General features: G+C 35.6%; 1 long non-coding RNA gene across 1 annotated transcript in view; it reads left to right on the top strand.

Moving 5' to 3' along the window:
• Positions 1–23,635, top strand: part of LOC307194017 — a 278,895-nt gene that overhangs the window by 196,246 nt on the left and 59,014 nt on the right. Inside the window, exon 3 of the long non-coding RNA XR_013830484.1 lies at positions 21,345–21,376. This is a non-coding gene — a long non-coding RNA (uncharacterized lncRNA). The remainder of the gene's footprint in view (positions 1–21,344; positions 21,377–23,635) is intronic.

Raw genomic sequence — 23,635 nt, forward strand, 5'->3', positions numbered from 1 at the left:
ATTTGACCTTTGTCTGGTTTTCAACTTTTTCACTGGCTAAGTTTTAATTAAATTGAAATGAAATTTTCAGAAGCACACTTGATCCAAATTCAAATGACAAAACAAAACTATAGTTTTTAGTTATCCTCTCAGTAGTGACAAATAAACAATAATAAAAATAAATTATAACCTCAAAACACTAAGCACCACCCAAACAGAATGCGTTCCAACTGTAACAATAACAGGTATGCTCTGTATAGGTATGTACCTGATAAAATATAGCCTTTGCAAAGATAGTGCATTAGGCTTGCCAGAATTGCATTTTTCTGAGCGAGGCCTTCTTGATTCTTTTAAATGAAGTGGGACAATAGTCTCAGAACAACTAAATATAGAAAAAAAAAACCCACAGGATTTTTACTCTCTATTTACTGTCAATATTCATATTTTGCCTACACTTTTTTCAGTCTGTGCTGCAGCATTGTTGTGAATGTCTAAGAATTCTTAGATCTTTTAACTCTTATCACACATTTGGACACAGAAGGCTCTGACCACAATTTACAGAACAGCTTTGAGGACTAGACTGAGAGACAATTTCACAGGATGAATTGTAACTTATTTTGGCTTTGGCAGATCAGTTTCTGTTCTCTATTTGAAGCATTAAAAATAAATAAGCATAATTTCTGGACAAAGAGTACTCACAGGGGTTTTACAAACAGTATATTTTCTTCCTTTATTGCACTGTATGACTTACATTAGGAATGAACACAAAAGTCTTGACATAATTTGATAGTCACGATTTATTAATTTATTTTTTCTTTCTAAAACAAAAGATAAGTACAATGAATTCTTCAGTGGAAATCAGGTGCATACAGAAATTTAGCCAAAGGTAACATTATTGGACATAACATTGTGGGTATGGAAATAGAAAGTTGTAGTGCCAAATATTTTGAATCCTCTTTAATTAACATTATAATCAAAACTATAATGAAAAGTAAGAAGCAGAGGATAATGTTAACACGGTGCTTTTGAGAATGTATAAGAGGGGAGCCAGTCATTAATCCTCTTCTGTATCAAAAAAGAACCTGAAAAATATTTACAAATCAGGTACCATAAAGACACAACAAATAAGTAGTTTAGCCAGGGTGTTGACGTGCTGAGGACACTGTTTAAAAAAGAATTATGCATACTGTATCCCCTGTGATGGTAAAATTGAGCTTTGGCATGCTATAAATATAAAGGTGGGATTGCACAGTGGGTGAGAGCACATGACCACTGGAGCCAGATGAATTGGGCAAAAACCCAGCTCTACCACCAACCAGTTTCATGACTTTGAAGCAAGTTAGTTGATTTATTTATGCCCTAGTTCCCTCATCTATAAAATGGAAGTAAAATGGAATAAAAACACCTGCCTCAGAGGATTGATGATGATAAAGTATTTAGAACAGAGCCTGCCCAGTGTAAGCAGTATGTAAAGGATTGTTTTACTATTTTTTAATTGCTGAAAAATGTGAAAAGTTCTGTATATTCTCCTTTAACTACAAAAAGTCAATAGTTATTTGGGTGGAATTAAGTCTTACCCTTGAGGTTAGGATAGCTTCTAAGCTTGTTTTACATGTTTGTTGCAGGGAATTGTGTTACACTCACCTTAAGAATGTGTAGAAAATTATGATTGATAAATTACATTTGTTGCAGGAAATTGAATTTCCTTGTGTAAATTATAAAGTACACACCAGCATTATTGTGATGAACTTTCTGTCTATGACCTCTAAAACACCCCTTTCTATTTGTCACAATATTTTTCCTGTTTATCAGAATGCATCATATTTTGTCTTGACAATCTTAGCTATGTACCCAGTGGAAAAATAAACTGATTGTAACCTACTGAGTCCTAAAATAAATGTGAAGCATGTTTTTTTCAACATGAAGAAATAAAGGTGAATATAACTTGGTTTTGCTACTAATAAGCTTATCTTTAACCTAAGATTTAATCCGCACTACTACTACTACTTATGTTTAGCCATGACCCTGATAGGGATAAAGGGATCATACATCTCAATTTATACCTGTTTTTCCTGGCATAATTAATATGTCCCCTTCTGCATATTTCAAAGTTTTCCCAGTTTGGATAATAAATTATATGGTCACCCTCAATAATGGATACTACCTACCCAAAGGCTCTTTCAGTAAAATGTGGTTCAGGAATTGGACATTAAGATAATGGACATGGTTGATCTAAAATAATGACTGATTTAGCAAGAGGCCAAGTGTTGTCATCTGATGAGATCCAGGAATATGGCCCCCTCATAATGATCTGTCCCTGCACTGATGCCTGAACTCCACCATAGAGATTTATTTCTGCTGCCTATTTAAGACAGGAAGAGAGAGAGAGAGAGAGGGAGAGAGACAGACAGAGAGACAGAGAGAGATCACTTTTATGGTATTCCAGCCAAAAATTCATAATCAGAATCTAATATGAGGAAACCTCAGAAAAGGCCAGTTTGAGGAAAGTTCTATAAAATAATTAGCCTATAGTCTTTAAAAAGACATTATTGGGCTTCCCTGGTGGTGCAGTGGTTGAACGTCCCTGGTTGGCAATACTTCACATGTGTTGTTACATTTCATTGTTGGGATACATATTAAGTGTGTTCCTGTACGATTCCAATGGGAAGAGACACCTAGAAGCTTATATCTGGCTTCTCCTAGACTTTGTCCTATGTGCCTTTTCCTTTTGCAGATTTTAGTAAGTATCTTTTCACTGTATTAAACTATAACCATGAATATAATAGCTTTCCTGCATCCTGTGAATACTTCTAGAATCATCAAGTTTGAAAGTGGCCTTGAAAACCCCCGACACAGTTCCTATATTGGAAAAAATTGCTATGAAGAACATTACTAGAATGATTATTGAAACTGGAATATGGATTGAAAATTAGATAGAAATATATCAGTGTTAAAATTTCTGAATTGATTACTGTGTGCAAGAGATTATCTTTGTTATTAGCAAATGCACGTTGAAGTATAGTGGGGCCATGGGGCAAGATGACCACAACCTACTCTCAAATGCTTTTTTTTTTTTTTTTGTATATGCATAAGTAGAGAGAAGAAGAAAACAAATATGTCAAATATTAAGAATTGACAGATTTGAGTAGAAGGCATATGGGCATTCTTTGTATGATTCTTGCAATTTTTCTGTAAGTTTCAAATTATGTCAAAATACCAAGTTAAAAACCTCTGCAAAGGATTATATATATACATACATATGTGTGTCTATGTGTTTAATCTTCATTTATAATTTAATGTGAATTCACTATCTGAACTTTCTAAATATTACCCAAGGACTGCATTTAATAAGTAACTAGAAGGTAGAGAAAAAGTTCAATCATTTAACAGACAATTAAATGATTGGGCAGCTGGATGTTGACCTTAAGGTGGAAATTGTCACTAAAAAGAGAAACAGAAGGATTGAATAGAGATGTCAGTTGTCAGAATGGATATGTGGTCTCTGATAAGGTGGGCCAAAGATAAATTGGCAGACCCTGGGATGGAAGCAAAGATTTGCAGGCTAAGTTGGCGAAGACAATGGTGACTATCCAGTTTTCAGTTAAGCATGGGTTTCAGAGAATATGATGACAATGATCCAGATATGCAGATTGGTGGTGTTGGAAAGTCTAGGATGGGATACAGAAAAGGTTTCCAGACAGGTGGCAAAACGTAGGTATAGGGAGTCAGGGAACAGGCAATTTCTAAGGGATCCAGACTAAGTCGTAAGTATCATACAAATTTGGAAGAAATTACCAGACATCCAATGGTGGTGAAAGTTAAAAAAAAAAAGAAAGAAAGAAAGAAAAGAAGAAAGGGACTCCAGGCTTCAGAAATATTGGTAAGAAGAGAGAACAGTATTAGGACCTAGGTACCAATTGATGGGATAGATGGAAAGGAACCTAATCAATTCAGTAATTAAGTTTATTGAGGTACAGAAACCCAACAGAATTGATAATATGAAATGCTGAACAATCAACTGTTGGCCTAGAGCTTTTTAAATAGAGGTTCCCAGCTGCTGAGAAGGGACAGAGTTTGCAGGTGGGAATTAAGTGGTCCCAGCTGGGAAATTTGGAGGACTTGAAGAAGAGAGTGCCAAGCAGTCACTGCAATTAGTTTTTCCAAAAAAAAATTTCTATGACTGCCAAATTAAAGAGGTGCTAAAGAGGAATATGGAAGAAAAATGCATTTGGGATTCATACAGATCTGCATGTAAAACTTGTCTCTCCCACTTACTGCCTATGTGAACTTTATCAAACCTCATAATAGTATCTAATTCAGAGGACTAATTTTAGAAATAAAATAAATTAAGCAAATATGTAAGCTTTTGGTCCAGTGCTTGGCACAAAGATTGCACTTAGTAAATCATAGATTTAATTATTATGGGTGGAACAAGAGATTGCATAATATTCTCTCTCTTGCTGCCAATTGGTAAGTGACAGAGGTAGACATACTCGGATTCCTAGCTTCATTGGCCAATATTTAAAACAAAAACAAAACAAAACAAAACAAAATAACCAACAGGTAAAATAAAAGTCTTCTTGTGATACAAAAGCTCTGCATAGTGGTAGCCTGCTTCTGAAGTTTGCTTTCCCAATGAGAGATGGGTGTACACATAATGTTGACTTTAAGGTCTACCAGGTGGACTGAGAGTTAAAGTTGGCTGGTGTCTCAACTGTTGTGGGAAAACTTAAATGTAAATGAGATCTTACATTCTGCAAATTTGAGGCCCACATACTGCTGGGAGGAAAACATTAAGCCATATGATAATGAAACTATATTGAAGCCTCCAGTTGCAAATGCCAAAGAATGTCATTCATATTTACACTGGGCCTAGAATCTCACCCAGCTGGGAATCTGACAGAAATATGAATTATATATAATTGAAATATGTAAACTGTGGACTGAAAGTGAGAGCGTAGAAAAATTATTACAAAATTAATTCCACCACAATTATATCACCAAGTAAACAAGGTTTTTTTTTTTAAATATTAGCACTTTATTTTCTTGTTCCATTTCTACAACTCTTTATTTTCATAATTGTCTATTTGTAGTCGTACAGAAAATAATCTATTAAAGCTGGAAAATATTTCTGTGTGGATAATTTACTTTTGTTCACTTTATCTCATTTGATTTTTGTAGCAACTCTTTGAGTTGTGAAGGGCATATGATATTCCCATTTTGTAGCTAAAAACCTGAAGTTCAGAGAGTTCATAAGAATTGCCCAAGGTCACACAGCAGATAAGCCAAATCTGGAATTGCAATTTCTCACTCCAAAAGAAGCATGGTTTCTAATTCATTATTCTAACAAAATTTCTAACAGCTCAAGGCAACATTCCTAGGATGACCTAGCCCTCCTTAAGTGCTTGCCTAAGGAAACTCAAGGCTGTCAAAGGAATTTACTGTTTGTTTCAGCCCACACCAGAAGATAAGGCCCCATCTCCCAGTCTCTATGGAGGGTAGGAATCTAATTTAGATAAATGCCAGTTAGCACATGGGTTTCACAGGGACCAACATGCCCTTCCTACATTTTGTAATTTTTCACTTGCCTGACTTTTCTGAGACTCCACTCATCCCCTTCCCCATTTCTTCATCCTCCCTTTATAATAACCAGTCTTCTCTATAAAGGTCGAAGTTGAGGTCAGTTCACACTGGACAGACTGTTCCCTACTGCAGTAGTGTCGTGCTGATTAAAATCTGTCCTTATCACTCTAACTAGTGTTCAACTTCCTTCATCTTTGACAATAACCCCTAGATTGAGAAGAATTAAAAGCTTTAAATATATAAGCATACCTTGTTTTATTGCACTTGGCTTTATCGTGATTCAGATACTGCTTTTTTTTTTACAAACTGAAGGTTTATGACAACCCTGCATCAAGCAAGTCTATTGGCACCATTTTTCCAACAGCATTTGCTCACTTTGTGTCTGTGTCACATTTTGTTAATTATTACAATATTTCATTAGTATTATATTTGTTATGGTGATCCGTGATCTTTGATGTTGCTACTATGACTTGTTCAAGGCTCAGATGATGGTTAGCGTTTTTAGCAGTAAGGTATTTCTTAATTAAGATAGAAAGCAAAAAATTCATGTGTCTCGCTTTAGTGCAATATTCACTTTATTGCTGTGGTCTGGAACCTAACCGGAGATATCTTTGAAGTATGTCTGTATTAAGTGTTGGTAAGGATAGAATCCAGTGAAAACACTTCTACACTGCTGGAGGACTATAATTTGTACTATAAATTGGACAGTTTTCAACATGTAGTAAAGCTGAGAGTTCTTACCCTGTGACTCAGCATTTCTTTTCCTGTCCTTTACAGACTTCCTTACCAGGATAGTTACCTAGAAAATACTGTTGCACACAAGCATCAGGATGCTTGCATAAGAATACTACAAGTGGGGCTTCCTGGTGGCGCAGTGGTTGAGAGTCTGCCTGCCGATGCAGGGGACACGGGTTCGTGCCCCGGTCCAGGAAGATCCCACATGCCGCAGAGTGGCTGGGCCCATGAGCCATGGCCGCTGGGCCTGTGCGTCTTTAGCCTGTGCTCTGCAGCGGGAGAGGCCACGACAGTGAGAGCCTGCGTACCGCAAAAAAAAAAAAAAAAAAAAAAAGCATACTACATGTGGGAAACATCTAGATACAAACTAGATGCATAAAAACAGAGGGAGAGACAAAACATGTCCAGTGCATTCATAATATTCATACAATGGAATATTTTATAATAATAAAAGTAAATGAACCACAGCTGCATTTATCAATATTTGTGACTCTCACAGTATAATATTGAGCAAAAATTTAGAGAATTCATGCAATATACCATTTGTATAAATTTTAAATTAGTCGCCAAAAGAACAATAATAATAATAATATAAAGTATATAAAGAAAATAGAGGAATGGCAAGAGGAAAAAAAAGGAAAAATATTCAGGATGCTGGTCCCTTCAGGGCAGGAGGAGGAATCCAAGAAGAGATATATCTTAACCTGGGTGGTAGATACAGTAGTCTATTATGATATGTTTTATAAAGTGTATAATTATATATGTGTAAGCTCAAAATGAAGTTAAAGTCATAGGTCATAAATTTTAAAAATCATAACCTAATATTCATAAATTATGAAAATGGGATATTTCTTATATACTTGTTTTTAAACTAAAGTCCATACCCCAACACATCAGTTCTGAGCTCTCAGCAAGTTCACAAAATCTTTGTAGTAAGCAAAGTCTCCCCCTCCACCCACCCATCCTCGTTGAAGAATGAATGTTTATTCTCTGGAAAAGTTGAACTTCAGGAGAGATTATGGACACAGGCAGAGAATCTTGCTGAAAGCAGGAGGATTTAACAAAAATGTGTATACTGCACCAAGAGAGTCTGACTCTGAGAACAGAGGTAACTAGGAGTTCATTGTCCCCTCATTCCCCTTGTCCTTCATCCCAACTCCTGACTGGCAGACCTGAAGATTCATTTAAAGAAAAACTGAACAGTATAAGAACACACCTTACTAACAAACCCTTTCAGGAAATAAAAAGATCACTAGATGACCCTACAAGAGTTTGCTATAGTGGCTTACTCTTAAGTATGAGGGAACAGCCAAGTATTTTCAGACCATGAGGAAATTCTCTAATATTAATAAATGAGATTTTTAGAAAAAGAAAGACACTCAAAGGAATTGAAGAATACAAAAGTACTGAGGTTGGGCAGGGGGAATGTTGATCTAAGCTTATTTTTTCATAAAGTAAAAGGTAAAAATAAAAGGTAGAAATATTGGAATATATATATATATATATATACACACACACACACACACACTGCAATATATATATGTTCCAATATTTCTACCTTGTATTTGGGGATTAAAAAAAAAGACTTTGGCATTTAAAGAGAATTTAATAAGTTTTATCATTCATTATTTTAAATCTTATTCATTCTACTGATGAAATTTATTATATGATTATATTAGGAAATTTTAATACCTTTATATACTAACAAATTTAGATTTATTTTAGATTATTTTGTATCGTTTAATACCTTTACTATCCTTCTTGTCATTCATTGATTTTCAGATTTCAAATTCATATTTGTCTATTACTAAGAATTTTGATTCCTCTTTTGTACAGGCTGTGTCTTCTTACATCATGATGATGTACTTTTTTTTTTTTGTAAATTTTCTTTAGTTTCTTAATAGTAAATAATTTTCAGGGCTTTCATTTCCTCTATGTCTCCAAGGTGCTGTTTCCTTCCTTTGCCTTGTAGTAATTCTTCCTAGGCCTGTTGTTTATTTTTGGCTCTATATTTGTCCTTCATATTCTCAGCAAGGCAGAGATTCAGCTAAGCTCGGCATGTTCTGTTATTCAGGTTGTTCAGATGGATTTCTGTTCCAGTAGTTTTTTCTTTTTTTTTTCACAGTAGGCTTGTTTCATTTCTGTGTAAGACTTGCAGCTGGACAGCATGTTGATAATCACGTGTGACCAAGTATGCCTTAATGTCCTTCTCAGGTTGGCTAACCTTTAAACACGCTTCTTCCTGACTCTTGGTTCCTGACGTCCCTTTTCTTACAGCATTTACTTTAGAAAGCTTGTAATTTTAAATCTCTTCTCTGCCCCTTGGAGAAACAATTGTTTTTAAAGGCCTCTTGCCCATTTTACAACCCAAGAATGTCTTTCTTAAGGACCTGGGAGCCATCTCTTTGAAATGTAATAATCAAGAAAGATAGCTCCCTACTTCCTGAGAGGCACCTTGCTCACAGTTGGAAAAGTACCTCCTGTCATGAAAACATGACAAAGTTTACTTTTCCTTAGAACAAGGCCAGTTTAGCAAACACAGGTGGCCTGTGATTCCACTGCCCCCACTCCCCTCAGTTCTTAATATTCACCAGCCCTTTGGTGCATTGGAGTTGAGCTCAGGACTCTCTCCCTTATAGCAATAATCTGGAATAAAGCTTCGCTTGCCTGCATATCTTTGGTATGATTTTTGCTTCGACATGTGTTATGACTCAGTTGTCCTAAGCTTTCATGTAGAAAGGTTATGCTGACTTCAGAAGAGATGGTCACTAACTATACAGAGCTATGTACCTAACTAAAACAGAGCTATACACAAGAAGTATTTGAAAAAAAACAACCCCAGTAGACATGGCTCCCAGGCTTTTATTTCTTGTTTTACTTTCCTATGTTTGTTTCTTTTACTTTTGGCCTGTTTATCCTCAGGATGAAATGCAGCTCTCCACTTTTGTCTCCCTTATCATATAATCTCTGAGTAGATGCAGAAAGAAGTATTAAGTTAGTGGGAGAAGAATTCTCTAACTTCCCCCTAAAGCTTCAGCTGTACAGTAAAGAGATTAAAAAAAAAATCTCAATTTTCTTTTCTTCTTTTTATTCCTTTTTAAATTTTTAATTTCATAAAGCATCTCTAAAGAGAGGAGTTGCTGCATATGCTTAGTCTCTAGGACATTCAAACATGGGGATTAACACACATCAATTTATTCCCTGCTGTTGTAAGTACGTGGGACACTTCTTACAAATTAAGAGAACTGAAAATGCTCTTGAGAGGTCTGATTTACACTTATATTTAAATCAAAGAAAGCTGGAATATTTCAAAGAGAGAAGTAGAATTGTAGTGGTTCCTGGCTAGGAACAGGAGATCATTTCGGATACCATTATAATTATACCAGTGAGTTAATAAAGGCTTTAACTAAAGATTGGAAATGTAGCTGAATATAATAAGATAGTTTCAAGAGGCTTTCGGAGATAGATTTGGCATGAATCTGTGATTATGTTTGGTGGATGAGGAAGAAGGGGGGAATAATTATGTCTAAACTTTCTATGTTGGGTCATGGTAGATGATCATGAACAAAACAGGAGTCCGTATGTGGTATATTGGAAAGATAATTTGTTTCTAATCTTGGATCTGCCTCAGCAAATTGTATGACCTTATAAAAGTCTGTTAAAACCTGGAGTCTCCAATTCTTCATCCAGTTTATCTTGATATTCCTTTTCAGCAGTAAATATCTAGTGTTCTTAAGGTAAATCAATCACCTTCATATTGAATGATCTCTTTCAAATCGTTAACAGGCACTTATATCAAGCATCTGTTGTGGTTGTTATATAACACTGAGAATTAAGAGAGATACAGAGTAAAGACAGTATATGTATAAAGACAATGGAAGAATAACCTGCACAATGCATTTATAAATTAATAAAGCAATATTATTTAAATTCTAGTATTTATGTTATAAGAAGGTTAATACTATGGAAGTTTAATCATTGCAGGAAAAATTAATAAGTCATCTTCTGCATAAAAATTACCGTGTAACACACAAAAAGACCGCTTCAAAGTTGCCAATTGCAAAGAGATTATTTAAGAACTGAGATACAGAGAATAACAATGACAACATATTTTTTAAGTTTAGTGTCTGGTAAAGAGAAGGCCACGTTTTAATTCAGACATGTCCGATTCCAAAACGCATGCACTTTAATCTATATCCTTGTTAGATCTTAGCATTACATAACCTATTTTCAGTAATGAAAGATTGTTGCTTTCTTACTTGAAGCATAAAAAATACATTGGCCCTAATCTAAAAATAATGTGCAACAACTATTTCAGATGAACTAATATATTACTTCAAGATATTGTCTTGTCATGAAAGGTTTTGAAACAAATATTAGGAAAAAAAAACCCAAAACTCCAGTTGAAATGTATAAGAACTGAGTTATGCTGCCATCTAGTGGTCATTTGGTTGCTGACATTCCTTGAGTACCAAAATAAATAAATAAAAAAATCAAGGGAATTAAAGATTTGTATATGTGCAAAAGGTAGGCTAATAAAGCTAATAAATAGGCCAATGTAGATTTATATAGTTAATTCCATACAAGTTGAGATGAGGGTAAAAATATAAAATAATCATGAAATAAAAATATTAGTGAAAAATTTTATTATTCTAAAAATTTTTCTTCTTAAAAGCAGAAACTGCATTGGTTTACATAGAAACTTAAGTCCTTCAGTAGAGTTTCCACACATGTCATTTTATGGATTCTAGGGTTGTTTTTTTTTTGTCTTATTACTTAAAGTACATATTCTTTATAACTTACATGTAGTCTCAGTTTAGAGAGATTATATTTTAGGGAGACATATCTTTCCACCTAAGCTGGAAGTGAGAATAAGAGATAAAGACAGTTGGATAAAGAGAGGTGATCTCAAGAATGTCACGGGCAGAGGAGGAAGCAGCATGGAAAGTGGAGAACAAAGATTTGTTCTTAAGGTCAATTGTGCTCAGTGTTTTAAGGAGCTCAATAATTGCTGGGGAAACTTTAAGAAAACATTCAATGGTAACCAAGTAGCGGAGGTCTCAAAGCATTTTACACAGTTTGGCATATTACACAAAATAAATATACAGGGTTTTAATTCCAAACAATCATATCTGGAAAAACTCTAGGAATATTAGATATTGATTCTCATTTATGTGTGTCTCTTAGATGAAGATAAAGGTCTATAGGCTTAAAGGCTTGAGAGTAAAGAGTACTAAGGACAGAGAAAAAAAGATTCTACATTCTAAAATGCATTCATTTACTTGTTCAGAGAGTTGAAATCACTTAGATAACATATGAGATGCTAAACCATGTGTTAGGTAGTGTTACATACTAAATTCTCCCAGCTCTTAAAAAATTTATAATTAAATGACAGAGAAACACACCTATAAATGATTGAATATGCTAAACGTGGAGCACAGAAACAGAAGACAACTTTTTTTTTCCTCTTATCATTGTGCACACACACACTCTGCTGCATCTCTCTTCCCAATTTATTAGGGACGTTTTTGGCAAATCATGACTCTCTGGTAATATGGGGGTATTAGAATAGCTTCATTGTTGGGTTTAAAAGTTTACCTCAAGATATAAACTAATCGAGGTTAAAACCTTACTATCTCATTTATTCCAGCAGTGGAGCAAAGATAAATTGAAAAATTGAGTCTGTCATCAGACAAGATAGATGTGTTTGAATAAATAAATCTTTGTACAATAAAATTCTACAAAATATATATTAAAAGGAAAACAACAGAATGGGAGAATTATGTCACCAATATTACTGTGAAGAGCTTATTTTTATTTATTTATTTATTTTTGGCTGTGTTGGGTCTTCGTTGCTGCACGCAGGCGTTCTCTAGTTGCGGCGAGCGGGGGCTACTCCATTGTGGTGCATGGGCTTCTCATTGCGGTGGCTTCTCTTGTTGTGGAGCATGGGCTCTAGGCGCACAGGCTTCAGTGGTTGTGGCACACAGGCTCCAGAACGCAGGCTCAGTAGTGGTGGTGCACGGGCTTAGCTGCTTCATGGCATGTGGGATCTTCCCGGACCAGGGCTCGAACCCGTGTCCCCTGCATTGGCAGGAGGATTCTTAACCACTGTGCCACCAGGGAAGTCCCTGTGAAGAGCTTATTAACAAAATTATTAAAATTGATAGAACTGTGTAATAAACAGGTCTAGATGCTCCTCCCAGAAGCGAGCAAAGACGTGGCCAGCTGGTACTCAGGGCCGCCAGGAGCCGTGGTCTGGCCTGGAGAGAGCCTTGGACCCATAATGAGTCAGAGTCCACACATCCCAGTTACCTAATGAGCCCACATCTGTCCCTTCACATGTAAAATGCATATAATTATACCTGCTTTGCAGGATTCTTACAAGGATAAATTAGAGGGCCTGTCACTATTGTGAGCATTCAAGAAATGGGATTATTATTATCATCAGAGGGTAAAAATGCACACCATTACTGGCAATTAAAGAAATGAAAATTATGACAATTTAAAGGTAACATGACATATCCATTGAAGTAGCAAAAAGATGTCCAAATTCAGAAAAGGACTTGAACAAGAATATTCATAGCAGATCCATCCACAATTTCTAAATCCTGGAATGAGCCCAGGTGACCATCAGTGGATAAACAAATTGTGACACATTCACACAGTGGAACATTTCCCAGCAACAAAAAGAATGACTCGCTGATACGTGCAAGAATGTGGATGAAGAGCAAAATCATCATGCAGAGTGAAAGAAGCCTTACCCAAACGATTTCCTACTGGATGATTCCATTTTTATGGAATTTTGAAACTCTAGAAAAAACTGATCTGTGGTAGAAAAAATCAAAATAGTGGTTGCTTTTGGAGGTGTGGGTCAGGGATTGACTAGGAGGGGGCATGAGGGAATTTTCTGGACTATGGGAATGTTCTGTATCATGACATGGTACAGCAATTATTTTAAATTAAACACTTCCAGCTAATTCTACATACAGGGATTGCAAGAAAACATAAATAAAAAGAAACATTTGGAGAAGAGGGATTGGCCACCACTCTACTGAATAGACCTCTGAGGTCCAGTACAGTAGCCACAACCAAACATGTCTGCTGAGCATTAGAATGTGGCTTGTCCGATGTGATATGAGTGCAAAATACATGCTGGATTTTGTACAAAAGTAAGATATCTCTGCAGTATCATTTGTAAAGATTACAGTTTGAAATATATCCATATACAGTTTGAAATATACAGTTTGAAATATAATTGACTTCATTTTAAGATTCCTGGAATGAGTGGATAAAGTTAGTATTAAGAAAAGATACAAAATGGTTTACAGGTTCAATGTAATCTCTATCAAAATGCCATTTTTTTACAGAAATAGAAGAAAACAATCTTAAAATTCATAAGAAACTACAGAAGACCCTGAATAGCCAAATCAGTTTTGAACAAGAAGAATAAAGCTGAATAAAACTTCCACGTTTCAAAATATGTTACAAAGCCACAGTAATCAAAACAGTATGGTACTAGCATAAAAGTAGACATATAAGCCAATGGAATAGGATAGAAAGACCAGAGATAAACCCATGTATATATGGCCAACTAATCTTTGACAAGGGTGCTAAGAATACACAACAGGGAAAAGATAGTTCCTTCAATGAAAGGTGCTGGGAAAACTGGATATACACATGCAAAAGAATAAAATTGGACCCTTATCTTACAACATACACAAAATTGCCTCAAAATATATTAAATATTTAAATGTAAATCATGAAACAATGAAATTCAAGAAGAAAACTGGGAAAAAGCTTCTTGACGTTGGTCTTGGCAATGATTTCTTAGATATGACACCAAAAGCTGAGGTAACAAAAGCAAATATATACAAAAGGGATTACATCAAACAAAAAAAGCTTCTGCACAGCAAAGAAAACAAAGCAAAAAGGTGACCTACAGAATGGAAGAAAATAGTTGTAAACTGTACACCTGATAAAGGGCTAATATCCAAAATATATAAGAAACTCTTAGAACTTAGTAACAAAAAATAAATACTCTGATTTAAAAATGGGCAAGGAACTGAATAGACATTTCTCCAAAGAAGACATACAAATGGTCAACAGTTACATGAAATAATGCTCAACATCACCAATCATCAGAGAACTGCAAATCAAAACCACAATGAAATATCACCTCACACAGGTTAGGATGGCTATCATGAACACACACACACACACACACAATAACAAATGTTGGTGAGGATGTGGAGAAAAGAGAACACTTATGCACTGTTGGTGGGAATGTAAAATGGTACAGCCACTATGGAAAGCAGTACAGAAGTTCCTCAAAAAATTGAAAATAGAACTACCATATGATCCAGGAATCCCACTTTTGGGTATGTACGATGGAATTGAAATCAGGATCTCAAAGAGATATCTACACTCCCATGTTCATTGCAGGTTAGTCCCAACAGCCACATGGAAGCAAACTAAATGCCCATCAATAGATAAGTGGATAAAGAAAATATGTTATATACATGCAATGGAGTATCACTCAGTCTTAAAAAAGAAGCTGTATGACAACAGGAAGAAACTTAAAGGACATTACACTAAGTAAAAGAAGCCATGATTCTTCCTGCATGATTCCACTTATATGAGGTATCTAAAACAGTCAGACTTAGAATAGTGATTGCCAAGGGCTGGCAGGAGGGGAAATGGGGAGTTGTAGTTCAACAGATGTAAAACGTTCCAGTTGTGTACAATAAATAAATACTAGAGATCTACCGTACAGCACAGTGCCTACAATTAACAGTACTATATTATAAATCTAAATATTTGCTAAAAGAGTAGATCTATGTTAATAGTCTTATCACAAAATATAATAACATATAAATAAATACAATAATAGTAATAATAGTAAAAATAAAGTGGGCAGGCAGAAACTTGGAAGGGATGGATATGTTTATTGCAAAGATAGTGGTGATGATTTCATGAATGTATAAGTTATCCCTAAATCATGACGTTGAATACATTAAATACAGACAGCTTTTTGTGTATCAATTTATACCTCAGTAAAGTGGCTAATAAAAAGATAAAAGAAAAAAAAATATATATAAGTCATTTAAAGGAAAAAAAGAAAATGTTGACTTTTGCAAAAGAAAAAGCAAGAAACAATATTTCACTCTTGAGTTATATAAGTTTCACTATAAATGAAGTCAGCCTTCAGTACCTTAATATAATCAGAAGAAAAATGTTGTATTTAAAGTCAATTGATTTCAGAATAAAACTTCCACAAGAAGGATAAAGGCAAAGTATTATTGAATCTCAGGCAAGTCTTTATTTATAAATACAATTTCTCAAATATGTTTTCATCCAATTTGGTCACAGCTTCTGGGAAGTTATTTGGTGACATATGTCTGTGCTTGCAAAGCTACTGGAAAAGTGGAAACAGAGCTGCTTTTTCTAAAGCTGCTAAAATGATATAGACACACGGGAGAAAGGAACCAATTATTTACTTTCTCTAAAGGTTAAACTACCAATCTGGAGATAATAACAAGTTTTGTGGGTATTGGTAACATTTTTCATCATATGTTTCCATGCATGATTTATCCTCCCTATTTTCCTTCAATAAGGTGAATTGCTTTTCTGATGAGGGGTCATTAGGTAACACTTGCACAGGTTATAATAAAATGTCTAATGATTAGAACTATGTGCCAGCTGAATACAGTCAATATAAGCAGACATTATTAGCTGAAAAGAGAAAATGGCTTGAATATCTAGATGCCTTTTATGTTATCTATAGCATCATGAAAATCTGCTTAAAATGCAAAACAGATCCATTTGACAGAGTTTGGTTTTAGGTTTAGACGAGAGGAAATGCCTGCCCGTTCACTTCCCAGAAGGTGTACTGGACATCAGTCAGCTCAGATCAGGGACTTGGTTGGTTTGGGGCAAGATGATAGATATTATTTGGAGATTGATTTTAGAAGGATACATTCTTCTTAAGAGAAGGGACCAAATTATATTCACCTTTCTTTTCTTCATGTATATACTTACACATCCTTTGTCATTCAGATATATTTATTTTTACATAAATTAATATAAAACGCCTGGATAACTCACTTGATACAGTAAGGGCTTTTGGAATAACTAACAATCATTATTATTCTGAGAGATTTAACATGGAAGAAGAAGTTTGGTGTGAATTATTAGTATGATCATTTTTATTGTGAGAATTATTATACTATGTAGCTTTTTGTGGTGGGCATCTTTTTAAATTTATAACCACTTAGCCTTTGATCCTCTGACCCTATCTGGAGAATTCCTTACTTTAAAAATATTGGTAGAGGGGAAATAAATACCCTCCTTCTATAGAAACTAAAAATGCTAGCTACTCCTGATCTAACCTCTCCCCACCACTGACATTGACTCAGTAGCTTGTAAACAAGCAATTCCCTTTCTTAGCTAGTGAGGATAGTAGTAAATTATGAAAGGTGACATTTATGGAAACAGAAGTGTCCAATGCTTGAAGAAATGTTCTTCAACATACCAGTTCTGCAGAGTGGTTTTATGCATTGTTCCTGGTGATTAATTCAAAAATTGGTTCTTTGGTCTTTCCAGTGATTCCTTTTTTTTTTTTTTTTTGCGGTACGCGGGCCTCTCACTGTTGTGGCCTCTCCCGTTGCGGAGCACAGGCTCCGGACGCGCAGGCTCAGCGGCCATGGCTCACGGGCCTAGCCGCTCCTCGGCATGTGGGATCTTCCCGGACCGGCGCACGAACCCGTGTCCCCTGTATCGGCAGGCGGACTCTCAACCACTGCGCCACCAGGGAAGCCCCCAATGATTCTTTTAATAAAGTTATTTTCTTCCTTTTTAGATAGAGCCAGTTTCTGTTAATTGAATAAAAACCCTGATCTGTTCCATTGCATAATTCCATTTCACTGTGACTTCCCTTCCTTTGGAATTTGTAGAGAATATGACCTATATGTGTCTTTATTTCTCTATTTAATCATAAACTGCTTGATCATGGGGCTCTTATGTTATATATTCTTTGTATCATTCATAGTATTTAGCAAAATGCCGTCTTTCAGATGCTTGAATGAAATTGAGGTTACATAGAAAAAGCATAGACTTGAGAAATACTCAAAATGAACACTACTCTGCTAAAATCTTACCTTGCCTAAGCCACAGTATATGCCTGGGTCACAGATTCTTCACATATAAAAACAGTCAGATAAGGTTTATGGTTCTAGAAATCTATGTCTATATTATATGTCTTAGCTTGTTCTGTTCAGTAGCTCTTGAAGTTAAGGACCCTTTAATAACTTCAGGAGCAGGTATGCCTAAAATAGATGCACAGCCCAAATTTAATTCATGTTTCTTTGTTGTTTTTCTGCCTGTAAACTGAGGATTGACTACACATGTGCCAAAATAACCTCAGCTTAGGGGAAGAGAGTTAATTAGACTGTTGTCACCTCCCTTTATTATCTGGGTCCCTCCAGATTTTCCTGAGACTGAGAAGCTCAACAATTATAGCAGCTTAGTATCCTCTGGATCTTACTTTCCTATAATTATTTATGTCTCCAATCCCCAGTTGCCATTCCCCAGCTGCTTCTTTGTTCTTCTTTCTGCTTGGGGACAAAATGGGTGACAGGCATATCCAGACTTCCCCTCTTGGTATATCAGCATCTATCACTAATGAATAGTGTCACTCTTTCTTGCTAAGCCTGCATACGTTTGGCAAATATTCAGAACAACACTCCAGGACGTCAGTACTAATCAGGGCTGGCACAGTTTGGTGCAGACACTTAAATTAACTCTCTCACTACTCACTTCAATGCCTTTGGGGCTTGCTTTCTTGAACAACAGAGGCTGGGAGCCCACAAGCTGCATTTTCCAAACATCCTTTTAACTGGGGTTCAGGCATGGGAATTAGGTTCTGCTAAGCAGATGGGCCTGCATGAAATGTGGATGAGGAAATAAACAGCATGAAGTAGCTGTTGCATGTGGGTCTCCCGTGGCAGCTGTGGTAGAGTTTCCAGTTCCTACTGTAGGGGCAATGGCATGTTTTTCCATTGGAATAGCCTCATGGTATGATTGGGCATTTTTCCTGGATATGTTGTCCTTCATGTATCTCTCCCAGAAATGAAGTGCCCAGACTGAAAGGCCATCCTAACAATTCTGTTATGTGATTTCCACTAACCACTGCCTTAGTGAATAAACCAGCTAGATTAATTTCAATTGTCTGACACTAAGAACTATGACCTATACAAAGTTGAAATGTACTTTTTATCTCTGTCAATTAATAATGTGTTTGTAAGAGAACACCCAACAAACAGTGGTTTAAACATGGGGCTTATTTTGCACATGGTGCTCAAGGATGTCAACCAGAAACTATCTTCAGCATGTAATTTTCTACTGCATTGTTGTAAGATGCATCCCTATTTAGTCTGCACACCAGGTAGGAGGGAAGGCTGGATCAAAGCTTTCTTCTAACATTCTTTCATTTGAGAAACGATGTCATACCCAGGGACTACTGTTGACATTTCAGTGGCTAGAACTGTGTGACATGCCCTCCCTAAAGCATAGAGGCTGGTATTTCATTATCCTATTTTTATAAGAGACAGGCAAGGAAGTGGAGATCAGAAATTGTGTTGAGGGAGACATATTACAGTGTTTGCCACACCATCATTGCTTTAGTTGCTGTTGTCACCTAAGACTCCTCTGATAAGCTCTTACCAAAGCCTCCTCACATATTTAGATGAAACAGTTAGTTATCAACTGGATGAAATTAAACATACCAAAAGGCTCATCTGTTCAAAAGTGACTTCCCCCAAATCTTGTCATCAAATGTAAATTTTCTACTTCTGGAGTCACATATTTGGATTACGATATTTGCCAACCAGAGAACATATGCTAGACTGCCTATGTATTATTCAGTGATAGCAACTCAAAAACCCATCACCACTCATTATCTTGTTACTACAGACAAGATTATTAAATGGACAGGGATATTTTCATGCAAAACAGAGCAGAATGGAAGCTTTATGAGAAAGGTAGGCCCGAGTAGACCATAAGGCAGCATGAGCAATTGGATAACAGGGATGACAAAGTAAACTAAAGAGGAAAACAAGTACAACTAAGCTTCTCCTACACAGATCTGATGAGATTGACATCTTTCTGTTCATTTCTTCTACCTGAAATCCGTAGGAGCAGCACTTCACTTCCATATAATCATACTAAGACGTAACCAGTTACCGGCTACTCCAATTATGAAGGACCAAAGTCCCACATCCTAAACCTTTTTGCTATGTCTTAATATTCTTGAGGCCTGGCTTAAGTTTATGTTCAATATTCCAATTCTATAATTCTGTGGTATTTGCTGCTTATTTAAAGATATGAATTAAAAATGTAGACCTACAGACCCCTGCATTTAATTTCTACAGAAATTTTTGTTTTTACTTCCATAAAATATTAAAATTTAGTAGAGAAATATTGATTTCAAGTTTCATTTTTTAAAAGATTTATAATTTACTAGGACCAAATTAGATGATTTGTACTTAATGTTTATTCATATAAATCAACATGTAATCACCCTCCTCACTTAGCAATGACAAAATAAATAATAAAATTGGTATCTACCAACTTAATCATTGCTAGAACCAATTTTTAATTTGAATTTGTTTTTTTCTTAGTCATTCATGCACAATTAATCATTCTTGAATTGCTCAGTCCTAAAAAGGTTTGACAAATGTTGCACATAGAAACAGGTTTGTTTTCCAAATTGCATTTTCTGCACTACTCTTTTTCATTACTCAGAATATTTGCATAAAAATAGTATCAAATTAAACAAGTTGCCAGTTTCATTTTAGTGGATCTGAAATGCTCTTGAAATTATTACAAGTCAACAAAATGTAAACTTGCTTGCTTTAGCATATACATGTTGAACAGCAAACACGTCCAACTTTCTTCCCAGTGATAGCTCTGTTAAATTATGCTTTATTCTACTACTCCATAAAAGAACCATAAAATATTGCTTAAAAACTACCTCAACTAACTTTTAAGTTAGTTTCTGCAAGTGCAAAACAGAAGCATTTGATTTCATGAAGCTTAAAGTGAACTTCTAGTACATTTAGGCCACTCCATCTCTCTGAGCATCACTGTGCAAAATCATTTTCAGGTTAAGTATAAGCTTTGCAAAGAGTAGTCACCTGAAAACATAATAAGGATGTAACCAAGATTGTTTTTATAGCTTCCATTTTAAAATTTCTTCAGTCCTATAATTTTTCATTTGGTTTTCTATATAGCAGCCATTAACGCTTCAGGATTGTCTCTGAACGATGCTTATTTATTTTTGTTAATATGTTATCATTCTATTTCTTTATCCATTTTCATCCACGAAATATTCAGGCTAATGGAGACTGAAATGTGTTGGGAAGCTATTTTTCTCAATTTGCTTATGAGGTAGATTTTACTTTTGAAAGTATTACCATTTTTCCCATTTTACTATCATTCTTATTAAAATAGTTACCGATATTGTAGTAAAAATGACAGACTGCTTAACTTTAGGATTTTTAATGGAGAAATAAAAATTTAGTCACATTATATTCTCGAAGTTTCGACTTCTAAGTTCAACTTACATTTTTTCCCTCTCCATTGTCATCATCGCAGCTTTAGTCACCTAAAGCCTGGGTTTTGCAGCCTCCTTTCTGCTTCTTTTAAAACCTCCAATTTCTCTCCTCTCCAATAGGATCTGCACAAAATTTACAAAATTATCTTATTAAAAACAGTTCTATTACTCTGACTAAAATCTATAAAAACCCTACTTATTTCCTGCCATATCTATTGTAAAATAATAGTTTCCGTGGTTTTTATCCACCTCTCTGTATTTTCCCTGCTAAGGTATAGGTCTGATATGGATGTGCTGGTGATTCCTTAATTTTTTAAAACTCATCTGTTATTTTTTATTTTCATTTTTCAAGGTCAGAAACATTATATCACAAAGTTATCTTGATTATGAAAATATTTTCAATTCCTTACCCTTTCATTTATTCCTTTCACAGGTATTGATTTCTCCAAGTATTTCTGACTTCAGGTAACAAACACTGCTTTTCTACTTTTTTCAGATTTATTAAGATATAATTGACAAATAACATTGTATAAGTTCAAGGTGCACAATGTGATGATGATACATGTATATATTGTGAATGTTTACCACAGTGAGGTTAGTTAACACATCCTTAACCTCACGTAATTACCATTTTGTGTTGTTGTCCTCATGGTGAGAACATTAAAGTTTTATTCTCATAGCAACTTTCAAGTATACAGGGTTGTTAACTAAAGCCACCATGCTGAACCTTAGATCCTGAAACTTACTCATCTTATAATGGAAAGTTTGTAAACTTTGACCAACATCTCCCCATTCTCCCCCACCTTCAGTCCCTGGCAACCACCATTCTAACTTCATGTCCATGAGTTCAATGTTTTTAGATTCCACATATATGTGAGATCACACAGGATTTGGCTTTCTCTATTTGACTTAATTCACTGAACATAATGCCCTCAAGACCATCTGTGTTGTCACAAATAGCAGATTTACTTCTTTGTTATGGCTGAATAATGATAATAATAAGAAGAAGAAGGATGAATTTAGGTAGATAGATAGATAGATGTCACATTTTCTTTCATCCTTTGACAGACACTTAAGTTGTTTCCATGTCTTGGCTATTGTGAATAATGCTGCAGTGAACATTGGAGTGCAGATATCTCTTTGAGATAGTGATTTCATTTCCTTTGACTACATACTTAGAAGTAGGATTACTGGATCATATGGTAGTTCTAGTCTTAGTCTTTTGAGGAACCTCCATACTGTTTTCCATAGTGGCTGCCCCAGTTCACATTCCCACCAACAGTGCACGAGGGTTCCCTTTTCTCCACATCCTCACCAACACTGGTTATTTGTTGTCTTTTTGATAATTGCCATTTAACAGGTGTGAGGTGATACTTCATCGTGGTTTTGATTTGTGTTTCCCTGATGATTAGTGATGTTGAACATCTTTTCAAGTACTTCTTGGCCATTTATATGTTTTCTTTGAAGAAATGTATATTCAGGTCTTCTGACAATTTTTAAATCAAATTGTTCGCATTTTTGCTGTTGAGTTGTAAGAGTTTCGTTTATATTTTGGATATTAACTCTTTATCAGACACATGGTTTGCAAAAATTTTCTCCCATTCCACTGGTTGCCTTTTCATTTTGTTGATTTCTTTGTGTGTGTGTGTGTGTGTGTGTGTGTGTGTGTGCAAAAACTTGTTATTTTGATGTAGTCTCACTTGTTGAATTTTGCTTTTGTTGCTTTTGCTTTTGTTGATATAGTCAAAACATCATTGCCAAGACAAATGTCGAGGAGCTTTTTTCAATGTTTGCTTCCAGGAGTTTTACAGGTTCAAGTCTTACATTTAAGTCTTTAATCCATTTGGAGTTAATTTTTATGAATGCTGTAAGATAAGGGTCCAGTTTCATTCTTTTGATGTGAATATCCAATTTTTCTAACACCATTATTGAAGCGGCTGTCCTCTCCCTACTGAGTATTCTTGGCTCCTTGTCAAATATTAGGTGAACATATATGTGAGGATTTATTTTGGGACTCTCAGTCCTGTTCCATTGGTTTATGTGTCCGGGAGCATATTTTGACCCTGGATATGGTGGTACAGGTGCGTGTGGCAGCTCTCAGTCCAGGTGTCAAGATGTCAGCTCACAGCACTAGGATCCACAGCATTGACATGCATGGTCCTTTGTGAGCACTGTGAGTCGCCCCACAGTGGCTACTATGGCTGTTGGACTCTCAGCAGCACCTCATAATCTAGCAGCTACAGACCAGAGCAGGCAGGGGTAGTGGCCAGAACCAGTGCTATGCACATATTTGGCTGCAGAGCCAGCTCCAGATGCCTTTGTAGTGGCAGAGGCCTGTAGCAGGCAAACACGAAGTAGTGGGGGTCAAGGTCAACTGCAGGTGTTCTTAAAGGTCCATCAATGGATGAATGGATAAAGAAAATTTGAGATATATATACATAAATTCTGCCATAATTTTATTATTATGAGTATTATTCAGTCATTTTGGTGTACAACGTAATGTCAGAATACAGAAAAACATCATCCTAATCTTTGATATTTCAATGTGCCATATGCTTTATTTACAAGAATACAATGTTACATTAAGAGTGTGAACTCTGGAGCCTGACAAGTTATGATAAAATCCTTTATCTGTTATTTATTAGTAGTAGTATCACCCTGGGCAGGTGACCTCATCCCTTGGTATTTCAGTCCTCTCAACAGTAAAACGGGGTCAGCAACATT

Source organism: Stenella coeruleoalba (genome assembly GCF_951394435.1).
Source record: "Stenella coeruleoalba genome assembly, chromosome: 11".
NCBI lineage: Eukaryota > Metazoa > Chordata > Mammalia > Artiodactyla > Delphinidae > Stenella > Stenella coeruleoalba.